Source organism: Mus caroli, unplaced genomic scaffold, assembly GCF_900094665.2.
Source record: "Mus caroli unplaced genomic scaffold, CAROLI_EIJ_v1.1 scaffold_14724_1, whole genome shotgun sequence".
NCBI lineage: Eukaryota > Metazoa > Chordata > Mammalia > Rodentia > Muridae > Mus > Mus caroli.
Window position 1 is genome coordinate 11,672 of NW_018389511.1, and position 5,421 is coordinate 17,092.

Below are 5,421 nucleotides of genomic sequence, written 5' to 3' on the forward strand. Positions count from 1 at the left end.
AGGAAGGAAGGAAGGAAGGAAGGAAGGAAGGAAGGAAGGAAGGAAGGAAGGAAGGAAGGAAGGAAAGCCTTGAAGCTGTGTGAGAATTAAGAAGCACCACAAGTGTGTCTTCTTCCCTGCTACCACTGCTGGGAATGGATTTCTCATCAAAATGCTGGGAAAGACATTCTGATTAGTAATCCAACCGCTAGACAGCTCTCTATTACTTCCTAAGTCCCTTTGATGAATGAGTCAACTTCCCACCCACCCTCCTTAACATTTGAATGCTTCTTTATCTGATTTGTTTTCTATAGGGAGCAAGGAGAATATTTTACTCTCTTTCCATATGTCAGGCTTCCTCTTCAATATTTTTCCAACTATGACAGTTCTTCATAATCTAGGTAACTAGTATCTGTATACAGCCCACAAAGAAACTTCTCAATGACCTGCCTTATGTTCCACAGATCTAGGGACAAACATCAAGGTGACAGTGTTGGAAGGAGACATTCTTGACACCCAGTACCTGAGGAAATTCTGCCAGGGCATCTCTGTTGTCATCCACACTGCTGCTGTCATTGATATCACAGGTGTCATTCCTAGGCCATCTAGATGTCAATCTGAAAGGTAATGTATTTGGAGAGGACAAGGTGAAAGTAGGGCCATTAAAAATGTCTACACACACCAGCAAGAGATGCTTTTGCATGGAATACCTTCCATACTCTGAGTCTAATGCCTCTGCTCACTAGATCCAGCTGGTAGAGCTCAGTGCTATTCCATAGCCGAGGCCTGCCAGATAGAAAGTAAGTAACCCAAGATGTGAGGTCTGTCCTCAATTCCAGGGAGACTGGACTCCAACTACAAGCAATTGACAACCCCAGACCCATTACCTCTTATGAGCCAGATCTAGACCTTGCAGGTGCCTGCTTTTCATGCTGCTAGTTCTTCTACAGCATCATGGCCTCATAATATTCTGCCATTATAGAAATGACCAACAGGAGGTACACAGATTCTTTTAGTTTTCTGCTAACACCAACACATAAGGTCACTCAGGGCTGGTTTCCAGAATGAAAACTAGAAGGAATATTTGTCACTTCTACTTTATATAACTGGGTAAATGAAGTCATAGATAGAACCAATAATGTTATAATACTGTGTATACAATCAGGAAAACAACTGTATCTCTATATCTCCACAAATCCAACAGCCTTCTGTCCCCTTTGTGCTAGTCTCATCAAATGACAAAAACAAAACAATAAAATAAAACATGCATATCACCAGTACACAACTTTCCTTGAGTCTGAACAATGTTAAGTGTTCAATATTCTTAATTTTAAAAGTTCCTATTCATAATTTAAGAAATAATCTTTTGGTTTTGTAATTTATAAATCAGGCTTGAATCTATATGTGTAAAAATATACTTATATCATAGACATATTAAGAATGAAAAAATTTGAAACTTTAGATGACTTTTGACGTTAACAATTGAAAAACACCCAGTCACACACACAAGTAAGATTACACTCACAGTGCTGTGAACACAAAAGCGAAGATATGTTTTCTCTCTGGATTCCTTTTGTAGTCCCCTGGCTATATCATGGTATCTGTGAGTTGAGTTAAAGAAGATGCAACTTAACAGTGAAGAGGTTGTTGGGCTAGGGGATGAAAATAAGCACGAAGCTGTGCACATGAACTTCAGATTTATNTCCTGACACTGACAGTGTGTTGTCTGTGATTAGGTACCCAGAACTTATTGGAGGCCTGTATCCAAGCCAGTGTGCCAGCCTTCATCTTCTCCAGCTCAGTTAATGTTACAGGGCCCAACTCCTACAAGGAGATTGTCTTGAATGGCCATGAGGAAGAGTATCATGAAAGTACATGGTCTGATCCATACCCATACAGCAAAAAGATGGCTGAGAAGGCAGTGCTGGCAGCCAATAGGAACATGCTAAAAAATGGTGGCACTTTATATACTTGTGCATTAAGGTCCATGTGCATTTATGGGGAGAGAAGTCCACACATTTCTCACATAATAATTATGGCCCTTAAACATAAGGATATTCTGAGAAGCTTTGGCAAATTCAACACAGCCAACCCAGTATATGTGGGAAATGAAACCTGGGCACACATTCTGGCTGGCAGGGGCCTTTGAGACCCCAAAAAGTCACCAAATATCCAAGGAGAGTTCTACTACATCTCAGATGACACCCCTCACCAAAGCTTTGATGATATAAGTTACACCTTGAGCAAGGAGTGGGGCTTCTGCCTTGATTCCAGCTGGAGCCTTCCTGTGCCCCTACTGTACTGGCTTGCCTTCCTGCCGGAAACTGTGAGATTCCTGCTGAGTCCAATCTACAGATATATACCTCCCTTTAACCGCCACTTGGTCACACTGTCAGGTAGCACATTCACTTTCTCTTATAAGAAAGCTCAGTGAGATCTGGGCTATGAGCCACTTGCCAGCTGGGAGGAAGCCAAGCAGAAAACCTCAGAGTGGATCGGGACACTAGTGGAGCAGCACAGGGAGACACTGGACACAAAGTCTCAGTGATGGGAAGAGGGTGGGGCATGGACCTGGGTGTAATCAGGTCCTTCAGCAAGTAGAGACACACAAGACAGGTGCTGCTGCCTTCTTTTGACACAGAGGTCAATTTAGTGCCTTAATCAAGTCACCAAAAACCTTGCCAGTCACTGACCCAGCCACAAGCCTTCTTTCTGAAGTTCCTCCCCAAAGACACACAGGCACCTGTGTCCCAGCTCCTGGGGCTAAGCCCCTCAGCACCTCTTGTACCTCGGAGCTCTTTCCATTAATTTCTCTCCGCATTCAAAGCATGTATAGCCTTCAGAACATTGTGCTTGCTTTATGAAGCCCAATGGAAGAAACAATTATTTGTCAATACCTCATCTGTGGATTGTGATTTTATGTAAATAAACAATTATGTGTCCCTTCTATGGCCAGACAATTTTATGCTGGTGTCAAAAGGGGATCGTGGATCTGAGGTGAACTGAGGGAAAATCAGAAACAGATGCATATGTGAGGTTAATTCCAATGTATTGTCCTTCGGGTGTGCACTAGATGACGAGAATGGATTACTATTTTTCGTGTACTAGGCACCATGACAGAGGAATGTTACAGAATTTCTTCCAGATTTCCCATCCTTGCTCAGTCCAGGAAGAGGTGCCATCTAAAATAACATTCTCAGAGTTACACATTTTCTCTCAGCTAAATCTGCATATGTCTGTTTGAGAATTTTTGTTTCAGCTTTCCATAAAATTGTAGCACTGGTATGAGAAAGGTGGAGAGAAGCTAAGAATGGTCCTCTCCCTAATATACACAGAAATATTATCAAACCCACTCCCCTTTACAAGATACTGCCTCTTAGTTTCCTTTGTGTAAACCATAGATAACTGGCCTTCAGATACCAGACTCTAGGACTGGGATTTGACAAGCCTACACAGTAGAGGAAGTCTTTGGGTGGATGTAGGATAGCTCTAAACAGTTTTTAGGGTAGAGAGATCCTACCCTTTAAGAACATGCTTGTATCAACTGCCTATAAAAAGACATTGGTAAAAAGACTAAGAATTAGGCTACAGTCTGGTCAAGGAAGCTATGCTGTTGTATTCTGAGGCTGAAAAGTTCTCAGGAAACTGTCTTTAACAATGCTCTGTTCTTTTCATTCACTTTCTCCAAGAGTTCTTGCCTCTCAGAACTTGTGGTTTAAGAATAGCCTGTGCGTTGTAACCCAATTTGTAAAGGGGTTTGGCCAAGAATCATGTGCATTTAGAAATGCTGCCATCTGAAGCATCTTCTCTCTACACCTGAAACTGCATTGCCACATGATTTTGTTAGGACACTCTCTTCTATTGGGGAATTAACATTCTTCACCTGAAGTCAATATGAGCTTTGAACAAAGCTTGCTCTGCACCTAGGCATTCTGGGAAGTGCTAAACCGCCTTTACAGAAAAGAGCATGTATTTTATTATTCTTTCTTGGAAATATAAGTTGATATAATTTTCTTATAATTTTACTATGCTACTTTTCATCTGAATCTGTGAAGATTCACACAATGAAGGAAAGAATAACATAGATACAATCAAAATTCTGTTGGAGATGAGACAGATGTACACACCAATCCACTCTGGTAGTGAGAGGACCAGGTTTTTAGCAACAATGTTAGATGTCTGGCCTGATGGCAGCCATCTGTCACACAGAGGGTCATACCAGACAAGTATATTCCATTTCTCACTTATTTTGGTTTGTTTGTTCACTGCTTGCTTGCTCACTTGCTTGCTTTGTTTTGACACAGGGTTTTGCTATGTAGCCCTGGCTGTCCTGGAACTCACTCTGTAGATGAGACTAGCCGTAAACTAACAGAGATCTTCCTGGTCTGCATCCCCTGTTCTGGTATTAAAGGCTTATGCCACTACCTCAAGGCTAATATCTCCTTTCTTCAGTGGAAAAAAATCCCAACACCTCTTCCAGGAGGTAGACATGAGGGCTTGGCCACCCCATATCTTGACCTATGACATACCTATTTTGTTGGGCCCTTCTCAAACATGCAAAAGAAGGTATTTAACTCATTGGTTACTCTGTGTAAAAACAAAAACAAACAAACAAACAAAAAAAAACATCCACTAAGACTCATGCCTTACTAACCCACAACACTACCCCAGAATTAACTCATGCTTCAGACACTTAAATGATCCTCTCATCACATAAGCTAAAACAAAGCATTCAGCAGAATGTCATCTACCATGGAATTCTGAGAAGGAAATTACTGTGAACCTGCAATGGTTCCATTTTTGCATCACTCTAGACTTTTCTTTTTAACAGTATGAGTTGCAGTTCTTGTCCTGTCAAATCTAAAACATTTTTTGTAAATACATGTGTGTAAGCATATGAATAATACTTATATTGTAAAATGTATTTCTTTAGCTAGTGTGTGCACATATCTGCTCCTGCATGTGAATCAAGGCAGGTATGTGCGGATGTGAAAGGACAACATGTTGGAGCTCTTCAGAAGGACTGAGCTCTGATTATCTGGCTTTGGAACAGGAGCATTATATGCTGGACCATCTCTACATCTCTTAATTGAACTTATAAATTGAATACAAAGACTGTATCTGTGTCTGAAGTCCCTACACCAATCATCTTTTTTTTTTCTATTGCCACTTCAAAAAAAAAACAAAAAAAAAAACAAAAACAAAAACCTTTGGGAAATGTTTGTGATTCAGCTAATCTAGAGGAAATGTTAGCATTAAAGAGAAAAATCTCAGCCTAGACAGATAATTTTCAGGCAAAATCTGGAAGATCGATCTATGAGTTCATAACTACAAAGTGGGTTCTAGGTCAGCCTGAGCTGCATGCAGAAATCCTGTTCTGAAATCAAAAGAGAAAGAAAGAAAGAAAGAAAGAAAGAAAGAAAGAAAGAAAGAAAGAAAGGA

At 40.7% G+C, this 5,421-nt stretch overlaps 1 pseudogene; it reads left to right on the forward strand.

Annotated features, from left to right (window-relative positions):
- LOC110288136 overlaps window positions 1-2,527 on the forward strand; it is a 5,151-nt pseudogene extending 2,624 nt beyond the window's left edge.
- The last annotated feature ends 2,894 nt before the right edge of the window (window positions 2,528-5,421 follow it).